This window comes from Eupeodes corollae, chromosome 3 (genome assembly GCF_945859685.1).
Source record: "Eupeodes corollae chromosome 3, idEupCoro1.1, whole genome shotgun sequence".
Lineage (NCBI taxonomy): Eukaryota > Metazoa > Arthropoda > Insecta > Diptera > Syrphidae > Eupeodes > Eupeodes corollae.
In genome coordinates this window covers 13775442-13797256 of record NC_079149.1, presented here as the reverse complement: position 1 = coordinate 13797256, position 21815 = coordinate 13775442, and the positions used below count along the sequence as shown (strand labels likewise).

Genomic DNA, 21815 nt, shown 5'->3' with positions numbered 1-21815 from the left:
CACGATTAATCATAACGTAAACATTTAATTCGTTGTTCTACAAATTCGCTTGGTAAATAAGAAAGTTCTTATTTAAAATTCAAAAATTAAAGCTCAAATAACTCAAATCTCTAGACGGTCACAAAACCATCTGTCTACACTTTTTTCAAATAGTAGTGAAATCCAAAAAAAAGACGTCTGCCAGGTAAAATTGTTAAAAGCCACAAAACACAAAAGTCAAATCGTCATCCAGAGGCTAGATGCGTTGGTCTTAAAGGACTTATAACCCTATTCCCCAATGCAAAAGCAAATACAATTCAAGCTCATAAATCTAGCATTTTATTACAAAATAAACTTTATACCTCAAACCCTCCATAATACCTCACACCTTTACCTAAAATTTTTTCTACAAAACCCCAAGAATTTACCAAAAAACAAAAATATTTCCAAAAAATCCTAAAGAGAAAAAAGAACTAAGCACGTACCTAACCTCTATCTTTCCTAAGGCAAATTCAGTAAGAGAGAATCGTGAGAAATATGAAGAGAAAAAGAGAGAAAGTTTGTTGCACTTCTTCAGAATAATAATGCGTAGAAATATTAACTGAGAGAAAGAGAGAGAGAGTACCTATATATTTTTTTGTTATATTCATTTACATGACAGAAAGAGGGAAGAAGTTAGCTTTGTTTTGTGAGAATGAAATGGAGCTTTTTTTTTTTAAACCGTGAGTTCCCTTATTATAGCTCCTCTCTGGGAGGAACTATAATAATTTTGTGTACTGTTGAAATCCCCTTTACTTAATGTAAGTTAGGTTAGTATATGGTATAGAAATAGTGTATAAGGCAGCCATCAGGACAGGATAATGCACTGAGCGCAAGTAAGTTCCGGAAAGTACACACATTTTCTCCTCAGTCATCTTTGTGGCAGCCATAACGTCGGTAACGTGTGTTTTTCTGTCTTCGTCAATCTGGCACCCAACGCGAGTCCATTTAACGGTATTTTCCATTCAAGTTCTTTTTTTGTTTTGTTGTTTTTTTAATCGAATCGAAGAAGGAAAGATTTGTATCTTTGTTGTTGATTCTTTTTTAAACTGTTTTTGAATGGAAAACTATTATTATCATAGTTTTGTGACTTCAGGAAAATACCTCTTCCCCCTCTCAAATATCAATTGAAACTTACAGAGGGGCGGGCAATGGCATATGTGAAAAGTCGTGGTAGTAATCAAATTTATCTTCGGGTGTTTGTTTATGGTTAAAATATACACAAACCAGGCAATATTCGGTCGCTCCCATTCTCCAAGGTATTTCTTTTTATTTTCTTATCCGTCGTTTTGTTTTTTTTTTGTTTTTTAAGAAACCAGGAAAATATCGGGCATAAAACTCCCTGTGTGTTGAATTATTTTTAGAATTCCGTTTCTTCTATAGATTGCTGCCATCATCGTTTTCTTCAGTCGGTACGGTCGATCCAAAATACCAAAAAACCGTCAGTGTCGTGCCGCTGTCGTTTGGATTCGGCTTCAGCATTCAGAATTCGTATAAACGGTGCGTTTTTAGTTGGATACCTATTTTTGGAAAGTTTTCGAACAAATTTCTCACCTGCAAGACGACGAAAACGACGACGACAACAACAGTAACGTCAACACGATATATTTTTATTCAATCAACCTGCGTCACCCCTATCCCCCTGCCTCCTTCATATTTCTGGGGTGAATGAGTGTAGTTTCTTGATATAAGAAAGTGTAACGTTGGTGTAAATTGTTTTCTTATTGTGTTCTGTGCCTCGCGCGACTCGGCGGCGCTTCCTGTTCCTCATTCAACTGTCGTACCAGGCGTGTTAAAATGTCAAATTGTCGACACAAAACAAAATCAATATAAAAATAAAACGGAAATTCCTTCCTCCCATGAATTATAATCCACTTAACTTTAATTCTCATCCGAAAGAATGAATAAAATTGAATATGAACGATAATAAAAAAGCGTTTTATCCAATCTTCATATTTGTAGAACGTAGTGAATAAGAAAAAATTATAAAAACAAAACAACAAGTCCTTAAAGATACAAAGGATCAGCTGCAGTCCTCGGATCACCACAATTTGAAGATGGTACTGAAACCTGACCTAGACTAAAAACCGCTCCACTTCATGTAAGTGCTGCTCTTCACCATAAATATCTATAGAGTTTATTTTTGTTTTCCTTGTGGATAGATATTTTAATTTTATAGAAGAAACACAAAAATTATATACATTTTTATTTGCATCAAAAGATACAAAGATAGTGTTAATGTTGAAATTGCATTTCTCTTCACATAGAACGAAGGAACGAAAGAGGAGGAATGAGGAAGAGAAGTTGCGTGCTATATTCGTATATTTGCTTTGAAACATTTTTATCTAAGTTGAAAATCTATCTGAATTTTGAAAAAGGCGATGGCGTTGGGAGGAACTTGTGTGCATTAAGCCCTCGGTGTCCCATTTATAGATGCTTCACTTTTTTTTTTTTTATTTGTTTACTTTTTTTTTTTTTTTTTTTGTTTTACGAACACGACCGGCTTATAGCAGCTTTGGGGGTATTTTAGGAATTGGTTGAAACAATGTGAATATATTCGTTTTTGTACTCTAGGTGTACCTATAAAACTTCTGTAGAGTTCTGTACTGTTTAAAGTTGTACTGAAAAAGTTTTGCCTTAACAAAAAAAAAAAAAAAAACGTGGAATTGTGTGGAACCTTTTTGTGAAAAGGTATTCGCAGTTATATTGTTAAGTTGGTTCGTACATTTTAAAATATATTTTGTTTTGTGTTTTCTTTTGTGTTTATTCGACCAACTAAACAAAAGGAAGGTGATTTTTTTTTTTTGTGCATGCCTTTTATTTTGTTCTGTGTTTTTTTTTTTTTTGATAATTAATGAAATTATGGAATTTATGAAATGTTTTTGTTGGTTTTTTAAATTTAGGTCTATGATGATAAATTTATTTAATTTTGGAAGATAGGTAAATTCGTGAAAAAGCTTAGACCAAAGGTATACAATTAATACTTGAAATTGTATCTAGGTACCATAAAGATAAAACAATTGAGAATATAAATGAGGGATTTTCCTTTAAGAATAAGTGCGTTTTTTTGGTATTCCACATATACTACAGTGAGAAATTGCCAACAAGACGATCCACAGTAGCCAGATTTTTGTATTTAAAAATTGGTAAAACTGAAAGAAGATCTGTCACAATAATAATACAAAAAAAAAACACACACAAATAGAAGAAAGTTTTGTGAAAATCAAATGTCAAAAATTAACGTAGCAAAAAAACTAACTAAAACTAATAAAATGGACAATTTTCAAGGAGAAATAGTAAGAAAACATCTGGAAATTGAGATTTTATAAGATAAAATTCATTTCACAATTGCTTTAAGGAGGGGGTTTGTTCGTAGACTACTACATTAACATGTGATGTTGAAGCGAGCTTGAAGATCACCTCAATTCTGTATATACTTGAATCAAGTTGAAATGGGCTTGATTTGAATCGATTCCTGTCGGAAATCGGAGTCGAGTCAAAATTTGAGAAGAAAAATCTGTGGGAGGATTTAGTTTAACAGATAATGCATTATGGTCTGTTTTTTGCATTTCTGTGTACAAAAATATAGTTTTATTTTAATCAAATAAAAAAAAATTCCACATGGAGTTGGTCGTATATTCTTATATGGTGCTGAACTATTTAGTTCTTCATCGTTTAACAAGAAACAAACTATCTCACTTCATAAGAAACATCAAAACACCATTTGCATTTTAGAAAGTGCTGTCAAACTTAATCATTTTTAAATCTTCTTGTAATCTAAATTGAGATAAACCTTTGGTGGAAACAAAGCAAAACTTAATTATCTTTTTTATTGTTTTCTCTTGCAAAATAAGCGCAGTTAGTCCATTTTCATTTACAAAACTAAATAATATCAACAGTAACAGAGTGATATTTTCCCCAATGGAAAACACATAAATAATTCTAAATGCACAACTACTCAACGAACACAGCCGTCGAGATACAAATGCAATATCAATCGTACCAACATTTCAGAACGAAATCACAAAAGGTGCATTCGAGACTCGTATAAATGTCAAAAACCTATTCGTAGTAATATTCTACTTTAACTGTTATTGGTAGTAGACATACTACGGATAATGTTTTTGTTATTCGTGTAAGATTCTACTATACCATGGATAGATTTTCCAACAAAACACGGGTTATTTCACAAACATATAACGCTAGAGACTTGAATTATTTTGTATGTTATAAACTGTAATTGGATACCACAAAAATATATTTTTGGAAAAAATCCCAATAAACGCTTTTTTTATAAATACAAAAAAAAATTATTTGTCATTTCTAAAATTTTACGAGCAAAAAATGATTTTATCTCCAAAACAATTTTGTGCAACGAAGAATAAAGTTTTTTACATTTGGTAAAATTTTGAGAAAAATCCAACTGAGAGTAATTAAAAAAATAACAATACACAAAGTTGGCAAAAATTGGTTTTCGACTGAAATATATTTTCAAAAATTTCAGATATTGGCTTTAAATTAATGTTATTCATTTATTATACATTCAGTAAAATTTTGATAAAAATCCATTTGACAGTTTTCTTACAAAAAACAAAAACCTAAACAAAAAAATTAATAAAAGTTGGAAAAAATTGACTTTCGACTCAACCTTTTTTTTACAAAAACCTGTATTCATACAAATTTTATTTAAAAAAAATAGTGTTTTCAACATTCAGTCAAATTATGAGAACAATAGAATTGACAATTTTTTTTACAAAACAATACTAAAAGTTCATAAAAATTGGTTAATTTTGATAAAATATTGTTTTCAACATTTAGTAACATTTTAAAAAAAATCGAATTGATACTTTTTTTTACAAAAATTAAAAACCTGAGCAAAAATTAACAAAAATTGGTTAATTTTCGAGTTAAATTTCCTTTCAAAACTTTGAGATAGATATTGGCTTTAAGCTTATTTTATTTTTTAAGAAATATTGTTTCAACATTCAGCAAAATTTTGAGAAAAATCGAATTGACAGCTTCTATACAAAAAATAAAAACCTAATAAAAGCATTACTGAAATTCATAAAAATTGATTTTCGAATTAAATATCTTTTCAAAAATTAAAATTATTAGGTTCAAACTTATTTTATCTCACAGGAAATATTGTTTTCGACATTCAGTAATTTTTTCAATAATAATCCAACAGTCGTTTTTTTTCATAAAAAATTATAATCCACAAAAAATAGTAAAAATGTGCTTCTAAAATTAGTAAAAATTTGATAATGACTAAAAAAACGATTTTGAAATCAACCTATTTTATCATATGCAAAATATTGTGTTTTTTTTAACTGATAACTTTTTTAACAAAACACGAAAACCTACAAACCCTTTAAGCAAGACAAATTGACAGACGGGATGCGAAGTTATCAGTGTGGGTCGCATCCCAGGCTCTATTTTTATTTTTAACTCAACTCGCCAAATTTCAAAATGTAATAGCGATTAAAACAACTTTACTGACATTATTTTTGTTATACATTTTTTTACAATATTATCAAACCTTTGGAACTTTATTAAATTAAAAAATCAAATAACGCTAAGATAATAAAAATGTCATATCGCCCAAAAACTTTTTCAAAAGAAAATGCCACCAAGCCCAAGATCAATGTCATATTGCCCAAATCAATTTTAAAATGTTGTAACTCCTAAATTACTAATTGACAGTTGACAAACGCAAACTTTAAACAGAAAAAATGTCAAAAAGTTGGTTTTGGGTGGTGTGACATTTTATTCGGACTTTGTGACATTTTTTTAATAGAATATTTTATGACGTTTCTCTTTTTGGCCTTATTTGATTTATGTGATTTGATTTACATTTCGTTGGGTGATAAGACATAAGAAACGGTAATAATCAAAATCGTAGTAATGCTCAAAATCCAACTTTTGTGTCATAAGACTAAAATTTATAATTCGTTTAGGCAAAATAAGAACTTAAAATTTGGTAGTTCTTTTATTTAAAATTTAAATGGGTGTTACGACATTAGCTTTAGGTTTTGTCAAACTATATTGATTTGACATGTGGACTTCCTCCATTTTACGGTGTTTAGTAATGAAATTGATCTCTTCTTAAAAGGCTTTTTAAGCCATTAACCTCATTATATCCATTCCAATTGTCTGTTCTTTGAAATCTGGCCTCCCGTACCTTTGGAATATCTTTAGAAGAATTTTTATCTTTAACACAAAATACAGATACTGAATTAAGCTTTTTTATCATATGCAAAATATTGGTGTTAACTTAAAGTTAATTTCTTAAACAAATACAATTATCCGGAAAAAAAACAAAACCTAAAAGAACTAATACAAAAATGGTTTTTGGCTTGAGTATAGCTTGAGAACAAAGAAAGACTTTGATTTCAAACTTTTGAAGCTTTATAGAAACATCGATAGACGGGAACTAACAGGAAGTTATCAGTGGTGGTCACATCCTAACATCTTTGTTTAAACTGTACTGTACAGTACTGAAAAACGCCGATATATGGAGTTGTTTTTACATCACGCTCAGCAGTACCTCAATGGAGCCACTTTGGTCCCTTGTTATTTGTCTAAACTGTCAACGACGTTGATAATTTCATTGTAAATTTAACTGTCTTTATTTGTGCTGATGACATGAAAATAGAAAGGGTTAATTCTACTCCATCTGATTCTGATTTACTCCTGAATGATCTTGACTCATTTCAGACTCAATGTAGCTAAATTCCAATCCATAACATTCACCCGTAAGTGATCACATTTTTTCTAAAGATTACAGTTTTCACGATATTCTGTCTGTTCTATTCACAACCTAGAAGTTATTTGGGACACTAAGTTAAATTTTCGAGCCAATTTTAATTATATTATTATATTCTTCGAACGTTGGTCTAAAGAATTCTCGAACCCCTATGTCACTTAATTCCTTTACACTACCTTTGTTAAGGGCCTTGCATGATAAGAGTGAAGAACGAATGGACGAACAAACGTGATTTTAAACATTTCAAAAAGTCAATTTCAAACAAAAACACATTTAAATTATAAGAAACCAATTGACACTCATGTTAGGATAATAAAATTTGAATTTTGTAGGTTTTTTAAACAAGAAAATTTTGTATAAACAATTTGGCAGTAACGAATTGCAGTGTGGTTGCTACGAACTGTCAAACTCTATTCGCGTTCCACATACCATCCACTCTGTAACGAATAAATTGTTCGCGCTCAACTTAACCTCAAAATTATACCACTCTTGTTTTGTTTATTGAAAAGGGTAATTATAAATTGACAATTCGTCGGACCGTTTCGAATAACTTCCAATGGGAAGTTAAACATTAATTGGAATAAAGTAAAACACAGTCAACACATCACCTCATAAAATTAAAAAAAAAATCACCGCTTGAGTTTTTTTAAACTTAAGTTATTTGTTTAATTCATATGACATCTGTCACATAGGCGATGAGAAATAACTTATACTTATCCAACAATAATCGGTCGAGTTCATTTTCTCCGAAATAAAAAATGACACAGATATCAAATACTCTGTCTTGTTGAACATTTTGAGTTACCTTTTCTTGGAATAGAATCAAACTTTTCTAAAACAAGAAAAAAGAGCAATAAAATAAACATGTAAGGAAACAGAATCAAACCATCCACCGACATTAATCTTGTATAATTCTTTTACTTTTTTTTCTCTCTTTTCCAAACAAAAATCTTTTGGTAATTTGTTGAAACAGAAATATTATTTTTTTTTAAAATAAATTGTTTTATTTTTATTATACATAAATAAAATGTGTATACTTTCAACAATACAATAATCAACAATAAACGAACACATATTGTAGAATTTAAAATTGACTTCTAACTTTAATACAAAATGTGAGTTTATACACGTTTCAAGACATATTTCCCCCCAAATTCTTAACAAAACGATAGCAATATAGTTTCTCATTGATTTATGATGCACACTTTTTTTTAATAAATTTAAGAAAACAGATTTTTGCGTCGCGAAAAAAATTGAAGTTGAAACGAACTGTCAAACTTTATTCGCGTTCCACATTATCCACACTCGCATCGAATAAAATAATCGCGCGTACTTAACCTAAAAAAATAATTCTTGCTTTGGTTTCGGTGGTGAATGGTGTTTGGTTTTGGCTCCTTCTCAAACTTCATTCGCGACGAATTAAAAGCTCTCATGTGAAAGAAATGTCAAAATCGACGAATATTCGTTGGTCGTTGGTAGTGCTCATGTGAATAGTGCTTTACTTCCATAAATTCTGAACTTCTCTTACGGCGCACAGTGGTGCAACTTGTATGGGAGAGCGGAAAAAACTCCATTAAAACTAATGGACCGATTTGTTTGAAATACACTAGTAGTCTCCGCCAGATACGCCAGATATCCTGCCTAGTTTTTTTTTGTTTTAATACAAAGCTTTTTTAATTTTTGTTTGAACAGACGTGTTCTTAATTCAATGAAATTTGAACTACTTGAACGATTTTTATGAAATTTTACAGACATGTAGACGTAAAGGATAGTATACAGAACAACCAGTGAAAAAATCAATTCACATGTTTTGTTTTTAGAAAGAAATGGGGGAACAACCGAAAGAATGTTCCATTTTTCTCTACTTCATTTTATTTTCATGTTATTGTATAACATATGATTTTATTCTTTAATAAAATTTGTAACTTAAGTACAGTGTTTAAATAAAAAATAAATAAATTGGGTGGCGCGACAACCCGTTGAGAACCAAGGCCTAGTGCCTTACAACTCTCAACCAATCCTGTGTGCGAGTAATGTTGTCAGGAATGGAAGGGACCTACAGTTTATATGCCGACTCCAAACGGCTAATTTTGAGAAAGCACTTTTTCATGACAATAGTTACTCTTGGAGAATTTGTCAATTCCTCGCAAGAGGCAGTACCCGTGAAAAGACTTTAGATGGCATAGGCAGGGATCGAACCCAAGACCTCTAGCATGACAGTCCAACGCACTTTTTTTTTTTTTTTTTTTTTTTCCAAATTCATTTTTATTTATTCAATCCTTAACCTATCTTAAAGCTAGACAAAAATTCATAAAACTAGCCTAATTATCCATAACTTACAACTAACTTAATGGTCCCATACGGACACTCTAAGCTAAACTATAACACTTAAAACTAATGCCTTTCGGCCTTAAGATCTATTTTACTTCAATTTAAATTTTATTTGTTTTGTTTTTATTAGAAAATTTTGAAAAAACTAATATCAATAACCTTTTTTATTTATTTTCACTTACAAACTACTTAAAATAAGGTCCTTAAATAAAACTTAAAAACTAACTTAAACTACCTATTCTACCTATAAACTACTTAAAACTAGAACAACCACAGCAGCAAATCTAACTATCTAACATTTTTGTTTTTTATATTTCGTTGTCTTTTTTTTTTTTTTTTTTTTATTTTTATTTATTTTTTTTTTTAATGTTTTGTAATGTTTTTTTTTTTTTTTTTTTTTTTTATTTTTATTTTTTGTTTTTTTGTTTTTTTTTTAAATTTTTTTTTTTTTCGTGCCACCATGCCTATTCTACTTAAAACTAAACCCTAAAACTATAAAACAAGTATGTAAGCTGGCCAAGGCTTAAAACCCCATCCCGACTACCCAATATCAAGTGCCGATTGAAGCCACCAAAACTGGTTCTCCTGCTTCACCCTATCAGTTCGGTCCCGTTCGGACACAGCCCTACTGAACCGAAGGAGCTCTGCTCCGCCTTGTGCCATGACGTCCCGATTGTACAGGAGTCGCCTATCCACGGTTCTTCGTCTGACGTGGTAGATTAACGGAACTGCCAATCTATCCTGTATCAGACCGCATCTATCTAAAAAGAGGAATGCCTCTGGGGGAATGAAGCCGCTCAAGCGTGCACTCTCAAAATACTCGTCGTTCGGATAGAACGCCCCGAAAATTAAATTGTTGGTCGAAGACATAGCTCTTGCAATGTGACCTCGAACGAGTTTTATCACGAAATTGTCAATTCTGTTAATTCGAGCCCCGTTGTACAGGACCTCGTTGGAATAATAATGCACATAAGAAGATTCGGCTGTTCGATATAAGCCGGTACAGCGTCGTAAACACTGCCGCTCGAACACCCGAAACTTCTCCATCTGAGAAGGGGCAACGTTGAACCACACAGGACAACCATAAACGATCATTGGCCGTATGAGGGCCATGTAGCAAATTACCTTCACTCTGGGGTCAAGCCGACTGCTAAAAAACAGCCGTTTCGTCAGAGCGAAGGCTCCTCTGGCCCTGGTCAGAGCAGCATTTATATGTCTGTCGAAATATAAATACTGATCTAACCAGATACCGAGGTACTTCACTACACTTTTGCTCGCCAATGGCTGCCCGTGAAGATCAACGATGACCATCTTGCGCCAATTCTTACACGTATCCCTCGTGGCCCTAGCCAACGAAGTCCGGAACAGAATTGTCTCTGACTTCTGGACATTTATTTTCAGTTTCCAGTCGTCGCAATATCGCTGAATCTTGTCGAAATCACGCTGCAAGAGAATTCTAATAACCTCAACCTTTCGGGCCGTTCTGTACGCAATTAGATCGTCGGCGTACGCAATTGCCTTTGTAAGACTACCTATCAGATCGCTGGTGTAAATGTTGAAGAGAATCGGCGAATTCACCGCTCCCTGTTGAAGACCATTTTTAATTGAGAACGTTGTGGTAGAAGTTACATTGCCACTTTTGACAACAAACTTTCTACCGTTAAGCATATCATAAAGTATATACAACAATGGCTTGCTAATGCCAAACCTGCTCAATTTTAGGTAAAGACCCTCTAACCATACGGTGTCAAAGGCCTTTTCCAAATCAACCAGGACAGCACCTGTGCATTGTTGTTTTGATTTATTCCATTGGATATCAGAAACGAGTTTAGACGCAGCATGAATTGTGTCATGACCCGCCTTGAACCCGAACTGTTTATCCGGAATTATTTTGTTGTCCGCAGCCCACTTAGTCAGAGCCCTATTAATGATCTTTTCGAAAACTTTGCTGATGCTCGGAAGAAGACTTATCGACCGAAGATTTGACGGGTTGGAGTTGTCCTTTCCCTTTTTCGGGAGAGGATGAACCACAGCGGTCTTCCAATGCACTGGATAATATGCATTATTCAGTGCATTGTTGAAGAGTGTGGTGTAAATGTCAATTGCTTCCGTCGGTAAATGTCTTAGTACAACGTTGGATATACCATCGACACCTGCTGACTTTTTATTTTTTATTGAGTTGAAGATGAGCTGAAGCTCAACCTTCGTCACTAACAAGGGACTTGGTCCCATTTGGTCGGCGATTATGGCATTTGCCAAGGAATCGTCATTGAACCGCATGAAACCGCGGTTCTCAGATCGCCAATGTGTGATATCATTACGGAGGTAAAAGTGATTAAGTAGGGCTCTGTTTTCCAGGTCGTGGTTGGGGCGAATGCTAACATTCACCTTGTACACTTGCTGAAAAGCAGCTCCCACCGCCTCCACTTTTTCCTTCGGATCTTCAATTATATAAAAGTCATCGTCAAGGATGGCGTCTCTGTTTTCTTCGGTTCTTTGGAGTTTCAGACTCGGAAGGTCATTGTCGTTCTTTTTTCTGAATATCTTGTTGATTTTAGGGAACATACTAGGGTCGCTCGAATTAACTGCCCGGATCTTGCAGTCCCAGTACTTGTTAATTGATAGCCTGTAGTTCTCCTTAATCAACAGATTGACATTTTTTATTGACGACTTCAGTGTCCTAACCTCCAAGTCGTGTGGGTCTGTAAGTCGTCTGTACAAGTTTTTGAGTCTTGTCAGTAAGCCACTCTTGTGCCTACGTAGTGCGTCAATTGTCGCGTTTCTGTAAGCGTCCATTTGGTCCCGTTCTTTGTACTTTGGGATTGTCCGTTCCATCGTTCGTTTTATTGTTTCGTCCATCTGTTGTAAGTGTTGGTCGATTTCTGTATTTGTCAGGTTTCTGTTGTTTGGTGGGGCTATGTCACTCGAACGAAGTTCTCTCGCTAGGGCATTGGTGAAACGAGGCCACCGCATCTTACTGTAATTGTAAGAATGCGTTGGAACGTATTCCTCCAACTCCACGCGTTCGTTCGGAATCTGCATTACAGCAGCCAGTCCGCAGTGATCACTGTCGTACTCGACTGTCTGTAAGCAGTTTCGCGGGTGATTACCCACTTTGTCTGTAACTGTCAGTCTGGTGTCGTACAGTAAAAGGTCCAGAAAGGAGCCGCTTCTTGGATACGATGGCCTTTCAGTAGCCAGCAGGTCGACGCCATATTCAACGCTGTAAAGATTCATCAAATTAAAAAGATGATTACCTCTGGGATTACTATGTTGATTTCCCCAATCTTCATGTTTTGCGTTCAAATCACCGGCCAAGATAAAATAGTTTTCTTCCAAGCTCAGTTTAAGTTCCCTAAAAAGAATCTCGAGTTCTGAAGCAAAGTAAGTAACCTGCGGAGCTCCAGCCGCATAAGCCGCAATCATATACATCCGCTTCCCTTGAGAGAGAGAGATGCATACGACGCAAACTTCTAGCGTCTTGAGCTTTCGCAATTCATTGTTGTATATGACTTTATAATTAATGCCTTTTCGTATAAAGAGAGCGACACCGCCCCCTTGAGTGGAGTCGGGCCGGTCTCTTCTTACGATATTGTAATTTTTATGAGTCAATTTGTGGTTGTGGTTTAGCTTAGTTTCGCTAGCCATAAACACATCGGGACTGTAGTCTTTCAACAATTGGAACATATTGGCTCTTCGTTCAATCCTAATCAGTGAATTTACATTCACAGCTAGGACTTTTAGGCGCGTCTCCGGCAGCGCGCCCATTATGGTCTTAGTTGCGCCAGGCCAGGCAACTAAGAGTAGAGATGATCTACCCTTTTGCCTTGCTCCTTTATCTGACTTTGCAGTCCTGTTAGTTGACCTTGAATGCTCAACAACAAGGCTACAATGTCAGGCTGCACCTCTGGTGCCTTAGGCACAGGGGCCTTTGGGGCAACCGTTGGTGGAGCCTGTCTCGTGTTTCCACTCCCTGACACCATTTGGGCGTAAGAGAATTTGGGATCCACGAATTTTTGTGTTGGAGCCTGTCGAACTGTTCGACTTATTTCGGCTTTTTGACTGTTTCTGTTTCATTTCCTGGACCTTAGGGCAACCCCTATAGCTAGCCGGGTGCCCTTGGTTTCCACAAAGGACACACTTGAGCAGGGTCAAATCCTCAACCCGCTCATTCCCCAGCTTACATTCTCCTACTTTGTGGGTTTCTCCGCACCTGACACAACGCAACTGCATATTGCAGTTGGCATTGGCATGGCCAAACCTCTGGCACTTCGTACATTGTAGAATGTCATCGTGCCTTTTTAATGTCTCCCAGCGTACAGCTTGATTGTCGAGAGATACGATTCTCTCGACACTATTCAAACTGCTTTGGGGCGATAATGTTACGAGGAACATTGGCAGCCTATAACCCCCTCGTCTTGACTTCACCGTAGTGAAAGGCTTGACCCCGATAAAATCGAGATCGTCACTGGCTTTTTGGCGGAGCTCTGCTAAGAGCTCCTCCGGTTCCGTGCAGGAACTTATGCCCTTCAGAAGGACCGTCTTGAATTTTTCGCTCTTAGGCGTATAGCTGAAGAACTCAGCTGTGGCCTCTATTAGTAACTCTTTCACTAGTTTGTATTCGGCCAGTGAGAAGCACTGGACCGAATATCTCTTTTCTTTTTCATTCAAAATTTTTATAAGGAATTTGCCCTTAGTGGCCGACTTACATACCTGTTTTATGTCCTGTAAGTCAACCCGGTAGGTCCTAATAGGTGGCACCTTCTCCTTCTTGGGCTGTGGTTGTTTCTGGTGTTGCTGCTGCTGCTGCTGCTGTTTCTGCTGCTGCTGTTTCTGCTGCTGTTGCTGTTGCTGCTGCTGCAGGATTGGTTGTTGCTGCGGCTGTTTTGGCTCTTCTTGAAGCCGTTGTTTGGCTTTTGTTGAGGTTGTTGGGCCCTCAACACTTGGGCCTGCTGTTGCTGGCGATGTCTTTTTAAACTGCTCCGCTCCTGAGATTTTGGAAGCGGGCTTGTTTTGTGGTTGTTGCTGCTGTGGTTGTTTCTGCTGTTGTTGTTGTTGCTTTTTTTTGTTTTCCTGTTGTTTTTGTTGCTGTTGCCTTTGAGCCGCCTCTTCTTGGCGGCGCGCCTCTTGCTTCAGCTTTAACTGTCTAAGGAGGGGCTCCATTTCCTCCTTAAGCTTTTTGAGGTTTTGCTCAAACTGGCTGATGGCGGCCTGTTTGGCTTGCAGGGCCTCCACCAGTTTTGTTTCTTCTTGGAGGTCCCCCTCTCCCTCCAACACCTTCTTTGTTGACGGCACTGGCTCTGGCTCCGATAGGATTGCATACCTATTATTCGGAGACCTGTAGTGGCCCTCTCCACCTTCGGAAATGTATTCCGTTTTCTCAGACTCAGCATAGTCTGAGAAGTCACTTTCAGTGGTAAAGCCCCCTTTACCACTCCCTTCCATTTTTTTTTATTGGCCTGCCGCTTAGCTGAATTCGTTCTTTTTACCTTGTTTGGGCTCTGTTTTTTTAATTTTCTTTTTTGAATTCTTGACGTTGACTGGTCAGAAGCCTGACCTAATGTTGTTGCGGTTGATTTTAGTACCGCTGCTGGCACCACCGCAACATCGCCTGATATGTTGGCAGAGGTATCTTTCGATACCCCTGCTCTTTTCTCCTTCTCCATCTCCTTTTCTTCCCAACAGATAAAATCAACAATTTCTCTGTTGTGAAAAAAAGCAATTAAATTTTTCGTTGACTCCGGCTGGGAATCGAACCCACGACCCTTGGATCTGCTTCCGGACGCCACTTCCACTGGGCTATCAAATTATTATTTTTGTTGGTGGCAAACTGCCAACTTTACTTAAAACTTTACTTGCACTGTTTAACTTGGAAATAATTATAAATGAAAACACTTCTACACTCGTTGGAGGTCAAATAACGACTGACAGTCCAACGCACTAACCATCATGCCACGGGTACCACAAGTACAGTGTTTAAGTCAATTTAATAAGCGAAATTGTTCAGTAGTTAAAACATATGACTTTTGAGTAAAAAAATATTGTTGAACTTCCTAAGTCTCTCAGAGCCACAGACGAAAATGAAATAAAAAAACGAATAAGAACTGTTTACTCTGATTATTATTGAAAACAATAGCATATCAAATATCGCAATAAATAAATTAAAAAAATGGAATTTTTTCCCTGTCTGCCCCACCGTGCGGCGGCGCGGCGCCGCACATTGTAGTAATTTACTCCGTAGATCAAAAAGGTGGAATCTGAAGGCTTAAATTATTACTTAACTCTCCAAATTTGTTCATCATTGATCTATCATGTGAGCTGTCTGTGTTCACAGTTTTAGCAAATTTCAAATTTTAATTTTTTTATACGCAAAAGGATGTTTTTGAAGTAAGAAAATTAAGAACAAAAATTTTGTAATTTTTAAAAAGGGGGAATATTTGACAAAAAAAAAAACTAATTCTTCTGACCCATTTCTATGAAATACTCATGATTCAAAAAAAAAAAAAAATAAATTCACCTTAAAAGTTTTAATACATATTAGACAAAGAACCTTAAGAACTTGATGTCAATGATTTTTCAAAATTAAAAATTAAAAATATAACATCTTTATTAAAGCTCGTGGGCAGGCAAGCGGAATCTTACAAACTGTTATAAAAAGAAAGAAGATGTTGCTTGTATTGTAAAAATGAGTTTGTTAGAAATTCAACGGGAATGCCCTCAATTTCTGGGGACTTATTGTTTTCCATATTAAAAAAAGCAAGTTGCAGTTCATCAAGGACTATTACAGAATCAAGGAAATAATCGGCTGTGTCTGGGCAAGCGTAATGAAACAAGTGCAAGTGATCTTGACATGTAAACAAGGATTGGAAATGGGATACCAGAACTTCAGCTTGTAATACACTTGAAGACATGCGATTGTTTCCACCTAACTCTCGTACATTATACCAAAAATTCTTTGAATCCTTACACATTTCAAAACTGGTCTCTAAATTAAGTGTGTAATTTCACTTTAGCCTGTTTGTATATTTTGTTAGCTTCCAGATATGCAGACTTAAAGTGGTCTAAATTAAATCTTCTAAATAACTTAAGGGAAGCGCAAGACTTTTTTCTGAACCTCATACATTCAGAATCAAACTACTAATATGTGAAGCAGACGATCTAACAATTACGCTTATTTGTTTTTCTAATTGGTCAATTGCAGAGGACTTGTGGTAGCAGCGACCCAAAATTATTAACATCCTGAAGCCAATCACCATTCACTGCACACAGATCGATAACTGAACTTCCCTGCCAACCCACTTGAGATTTGAAAAAGCCCAATTCCGGCATTGAAATCACCGATCAACATTAAATTTTGGATTTGAAATTATTTATAAAGTCGTACAATTCATCATAATCGTTCAACCAATTATTACAGTTTAAATATAATGGGACAATAAATTGAGTTTTGTGGGTTGTGCTACCATCTATCTGGAAAAATAATTTACTTTCAACTATTCTAAACTATTCAAAATTACTAATTTTATTTATTTTAATACCACACAATATCCCCCCACTTGCTCTACCGTGAATATTATTTCTTACAGTCGGAATATAGCTGGTATTAAAGTCCTTAAAATATTTAAAACGTTTCAATCAATATAATAATATCGTATTTTTGAATTAAATTAAAAAATCAGCTAACATTAGTATGTTTTTAAATAGAGCTATATTGTAGCTTAAAATACTTAAATAAATAAATCTACTACTAGTCATTGTTGTTTGGCAGACGGCACTGTGCTATTATTCCTTATTAATGTACACCGGTGCTGCTGAGGGTAAAGAGCCCTCAGTTTGATGTCCTCCCACGGTACAGTCAAAAAGTTGTAGTGCATTCAAACCAAATTGTTGTTGGATAAATGACAGACAGATAGACGGAATCAGAAAACTTAATTTTTTGACTTCTATACCATTGCAATGTCATATTTGATTAAAACTTCAAGGTTCAAATTTTTTACAAATGTTCTTGAGATATATGCGCCGAATAATGGTATCCTGAAAGTACAAAAGTACGTTCACACACACAGACACCTATCTAAGAATCTTTAATTTTGATTGTAAGAACTTTGACACGTCGAGAAATGTCACAATTTTCAATTTCACAAATCGGACCGATTACAATAAATCGCATAAATTCGAATTTTGTAAAACTTTCAAAACATAACTAAATTAATTCATATGCCACAGTATAAGTATCGACTTGTTTAACTTGGGCATTTTGGCAAATTTCATTTACATAATTAATCATTTATCATTAATCATATCGGAAATTAGAAAACTTGTGACAAAATTAAAATTCGATTGCAATTATACCTAAAAAATCTAACGTAATTGAGTTATTATTATTGTAGGAATTAGGTCAAAACATGTTTTCATTCTAAATTAAAAATGTTTGTATTATTTCAATGAAAATATCAACTATACTATTTTCAAGGGGATTAAGAGTAATTTTTAAATTTAATTATTATTGTTTTCATAATGCAGCCATGATTCCATGAAATAGGTTTTTTTTCGAATAATCGTAATTAATTGTGGTTTACTTAGATTCAACTTTTTTTAAATATTTGAAACCATTACATATAAAAATATTTATTCTGCAATTTGCTAAAATATTGTGCTTCATGTACAAAACAATAGATTTAGTTTTTTTAAAATTCTACCTCATTCTCTTCTTATTTCTGAATGAAAAACAAAGTTACGAACAATTTATGAAACTTCCTATTATTCCCTTTTTCTGGTGAATCTTTCATTATTAAATAGGATTAAAATTATAGAAACCTTTTGCGGTTTTGGTTTAAAGTTAGTTTGAAATTAATTTGCTTAAATCCTTTGTTTAATTGGGAGCTACCCTACCCTATTTAAAATAGTTCTAAGAAAAGTCAATGTGGTATCTTTTGCTTTTGATGGCTAAAATGAAAAAAAGTTGTATTTTTAATTCTACTTGAAGCAATCGAAACAACTTGAGTCATATGTGGTTTTATTGACTAAGGACATAATTATTGATTTATTTATTACGACAAGAACAGTTTTTGGTGCTTACAATAATTTGGTGGTTAGTAGTTCAATATTCTTAATCTTAATTGACGGATTTTGAGCTCCTTAAGAGTTTTCCAATAAGAAGTTTCATTTCGAACACTCCACTATCTGAAAAACTGCCACTTTTGAAGCTGTAATTTTTGACAAGTTAAAACTATATGGCGTTTGATGTGTGGCACGTAGCACCACGCCACCGCCGTCTTGCTGGAACCACTTGTCGTCTAGGTCCATATGGTTCAATTTGGGCCATAAGAAACTAGTTATCATCGTTATGTACCGCTCGCTGTTGACTATGACCATGTCACTAACGTCGTTTTTTAAAAAGTGCGGACCAACGGATGCATTATCACCTGGTGAATCTCGCGGCCAATGTTGCGTTCCTTGAACGTACGAATGTTGGCTTATTGTTTACTGAACCGGTCGTCTCAAATGTAACCACCAAACGTTGAAGAGTTGACTGGTATGGGCCACCACGTCTACCGTAAAATGGGTGCAATTCGCGGAACGTTTGCGTTAACAAACAGTCATTTTGATAATAAAGTTATATCATTTGAACGTGCCGTTCAATCATGTAACTTGCCATGATAATTTGGCATAAACAACATAAACAAAATATTTGACAGATGTCACCTAATCAAAATAACAGCTAAGGGGCACCAAAATCTACCCGTGGCAAAAAAAAAACACTTTAAATGACAGATGAGTTTGAAAGATATTAAATTCCAACTCTAATGGCTGAAACACAAACACGTTTTAGCTTCGTCTGCGTTACGATGGGCCTGCTTCGAGGTTGCTTTGAATGACATTTATTTAATAACCAATGGGAATCCCTCCAAAAGCAAATGTGTTTTGTTTGTTGACTTTTTATTACAGCTGTGGAGCTGTCAGACAAAGCAAATGTTCGGTAAATTTGAACTAGAGCTTCCGTTTGGAGTCACATTACTTAACATAACGTTCTTTTCCTTACGATTGTCAAACGAAACGTGAGATCAAAACTTCATTGTGATAGCATGCATAGCATTCCTATGGCTGCACTCGTAAACGTCAGGTGAAGTCGAACTGAAGCGTGTTTGTGTTTCAGCCATAACCACTCAAATGCAAGAAATGGATGATCCTTTATCAAGAAAACTTATACCTTAGTTGTTTACAAATAATATCGAACGAAATTTCAATTCCCTTAAACTTCTCACCTAGAAACTCTAAATATTTTCACTTGATTACTTTGGTATAATGCTTATGTACAAGTTCAATCTTTCAAATTGTTACAAAACTTCCTCTTCTATTTATTTGCACCATCAAAAACAGATTCGAAAACCTATAAACACTTTAAGGTATATTTCAAAACAATTCATTAAGAAGTGTAGTATATGCTTTACTTTATTTACGAATTGCTCCAAGCGTTACGTTTAAATTTCAAACTCAACAACGCCGAATACCTCTCAAATACACTTTCCCTAAAAGCAAATAAGACCAAAAGTAAAGTGTGTACTTGAAGTAAGTATTGTATATAGATGAAGAACTCTGAGTAACTTGAAAATCTTAATTGAAACAAATTTTCATCAAGCTCCAAAAAAAAAAGAGATTTTAATCTTTTTCTTCCACAAATAAAATTTAAGCACATTTAATTTGCACGACTTGACGAGACTTTAGAAAAGTAAGTACGATTTCTAAGCTCTGTGAAACCTGAAAACACAATATCATAAAGTTCTTATTTCTTTTTAAACTTGTGTCGTTGCTTTCGTGATTAAGTTTGACTCTTTCGCTGTTCAAAAGAGACTTTTCTCAAAGCGGATGTGTATTCTGGGGTCTAAGGAAAAAAAGGATACAATTTAATCCTTATTTATATGGATGACTTAATTATGTTGAATGCAACTTTGTTGTTGGTTAACGAGATGAATGGTTTCATAGTTTCACGAAACTATTTTCAACGTTAAATCATTAAATTATGTGCAAAGAAGAAGACGAAGATCCTGCGTTTTTCAAGTCAAGTGATTGTAGGTATATTGCCATTTAGCCTTTAAAATAATTATACTTTATAATAAACCTAATTGAGCTTGGAAGGATATGAAAATAAGTCAACTAGAAATTATTTTAGTTACATCAGCATAATTTACGTTAAGAGTGATGAAATGTATGTAGATAATAAATCCTCTTAACTATGATATGTCTTTTTTGAAATAGTCACATAGCGTCGCAATTTTCTTTTTGCTTTGTTCTTGTCCTTAAATCAACCCAAGGATATGCCCAAGGAAGTAATTAAGATAGTTAAGGGTTTCAATTTTCAAGTGATTTTACCTTCGCTTTTTTTTGGATTTAAAAAAGGTTTGTTTGTTTAAATGAATAAAAAACTGTTGATTGGTGTTTTTGAAGGATTTAGCCATTAGGAACAGGATAATTAAAATTTGTACATGAAACTGTTAACGAAACGTTTTTTTTTAAAGGATTACAGTGGCAAATCTAGCTCAGGAGAGATTAATAATAAAGGATGTGCAAACCGAAATAAAAATAAATAAAAAAACTTTGACGTTTGTATGACTTTGACAACAGGAAAAAAACAAGTGCAAACGTTTCCTAAGCACAGGGTGAAAAATATTCATCCTTTTTATAAGTAGTCTCTGGATGAGTTCAGTCGGTTTTTAACTAAATGTGAAGTGTCTATTTTTGCTTACAGAGAAATGTATCATCAGGGGCGAACGCAGGGAGGTGTTTTGGGGGTTAAATACACTCTGAAATATTAGAATATGAGCAGTAATCAAATTCCCATTATTGTTAAAAAAAAAAAACAGAAATGGTACAAAATTAATTACAAACTCAAATTTTCAAACTATGTTAAACGAAATTTTTTAATAAAATTGCTACGGTGATAGAAATTGTGCACAAAACACAAAAACGCTAAATCAGAACAATAAATGCCTGTACCTATTTTTTGGTAAAGAATGACAAATATTTGTCTTATTCTTATTCATACTAACAATTAAAATGTTTAGTATTTTTATTTTTCAACATTGGAGTAGAAGACGAAAGGTTTTTAACTTTTTGTATGAAGCTAAGTATTATTATTAACACAGAGTTGCTCTCTATCGCCGTGTTTGTTATGGCTAAAAATGAAAAATTGAAAATAGAAAATGACTTTGTTGTACTCGTTTTTGAAACGATCTCACGGCCACTTACATATGACACATTTAAATATTAAAACACAGACAAATTATTTGGTTCATTTATGTTACCTTTAACTTTTAACTGAGCTTTTTTCAGTTCTTGAATTGTGACACAAGAATATTTTAAAGCAAAAACAGCAACAGCTATTAGTAAAGAATTTCGTAGCTTAATTTACTCAATCAGTTTGTTTGTTTTTAACGTTTAATAGATTTAGAAACAGCTTAAACATTGGTTCCGCCGTGTTTATTTTTAGACTCCAGATTATCGTTTTATAATGTGTTTAATTTGTCTATGAATAACATAAACTGAAGTTTAATTTAGCAAAGACAAAATCAGAACTTGTCAAGGAACTATGAATATGAGCCTATGTTTTCGATCTAAAGGTTTGAAAGGCATTCAAAATTTTATTTCTAGTATTTTAATGGTGAGTTTGAAAAACGTGTTAGACAATTTCAAAATTCAATCT

The 21815-nt window shown here is 34.3% G+C and overlaps 1 protein-coding gene across 7 annotated transcripts in view; it reads left to right on the top strand.

Annotated features, from left to right (window-relative positions):
• Window positions 1–872: 872 nt before the first annotated feature.
• LOC129952972 (uncharacterized) overlaps window positions 873–21815 on the top strand; it is a 141520-nt gene continuing 120577 nt past the window's right edge. For 2 of the 7 annotated variants that reach the window (XM_056065967.1, XM_056065968.1), the window contains exon 1: window positions 874–2119. The gene's annotated coding sequence lies outside the window, so the exon portion shown is untranslated. Of the gene's footprint in view, window positions 2120–21815 lie in introns of all 7 variants that reach the window. The other 5 variants (XM_056065963.1, XM_056065962.1, XM_056065964.1 and 2 more) reach the window with 5 other exon arrangements.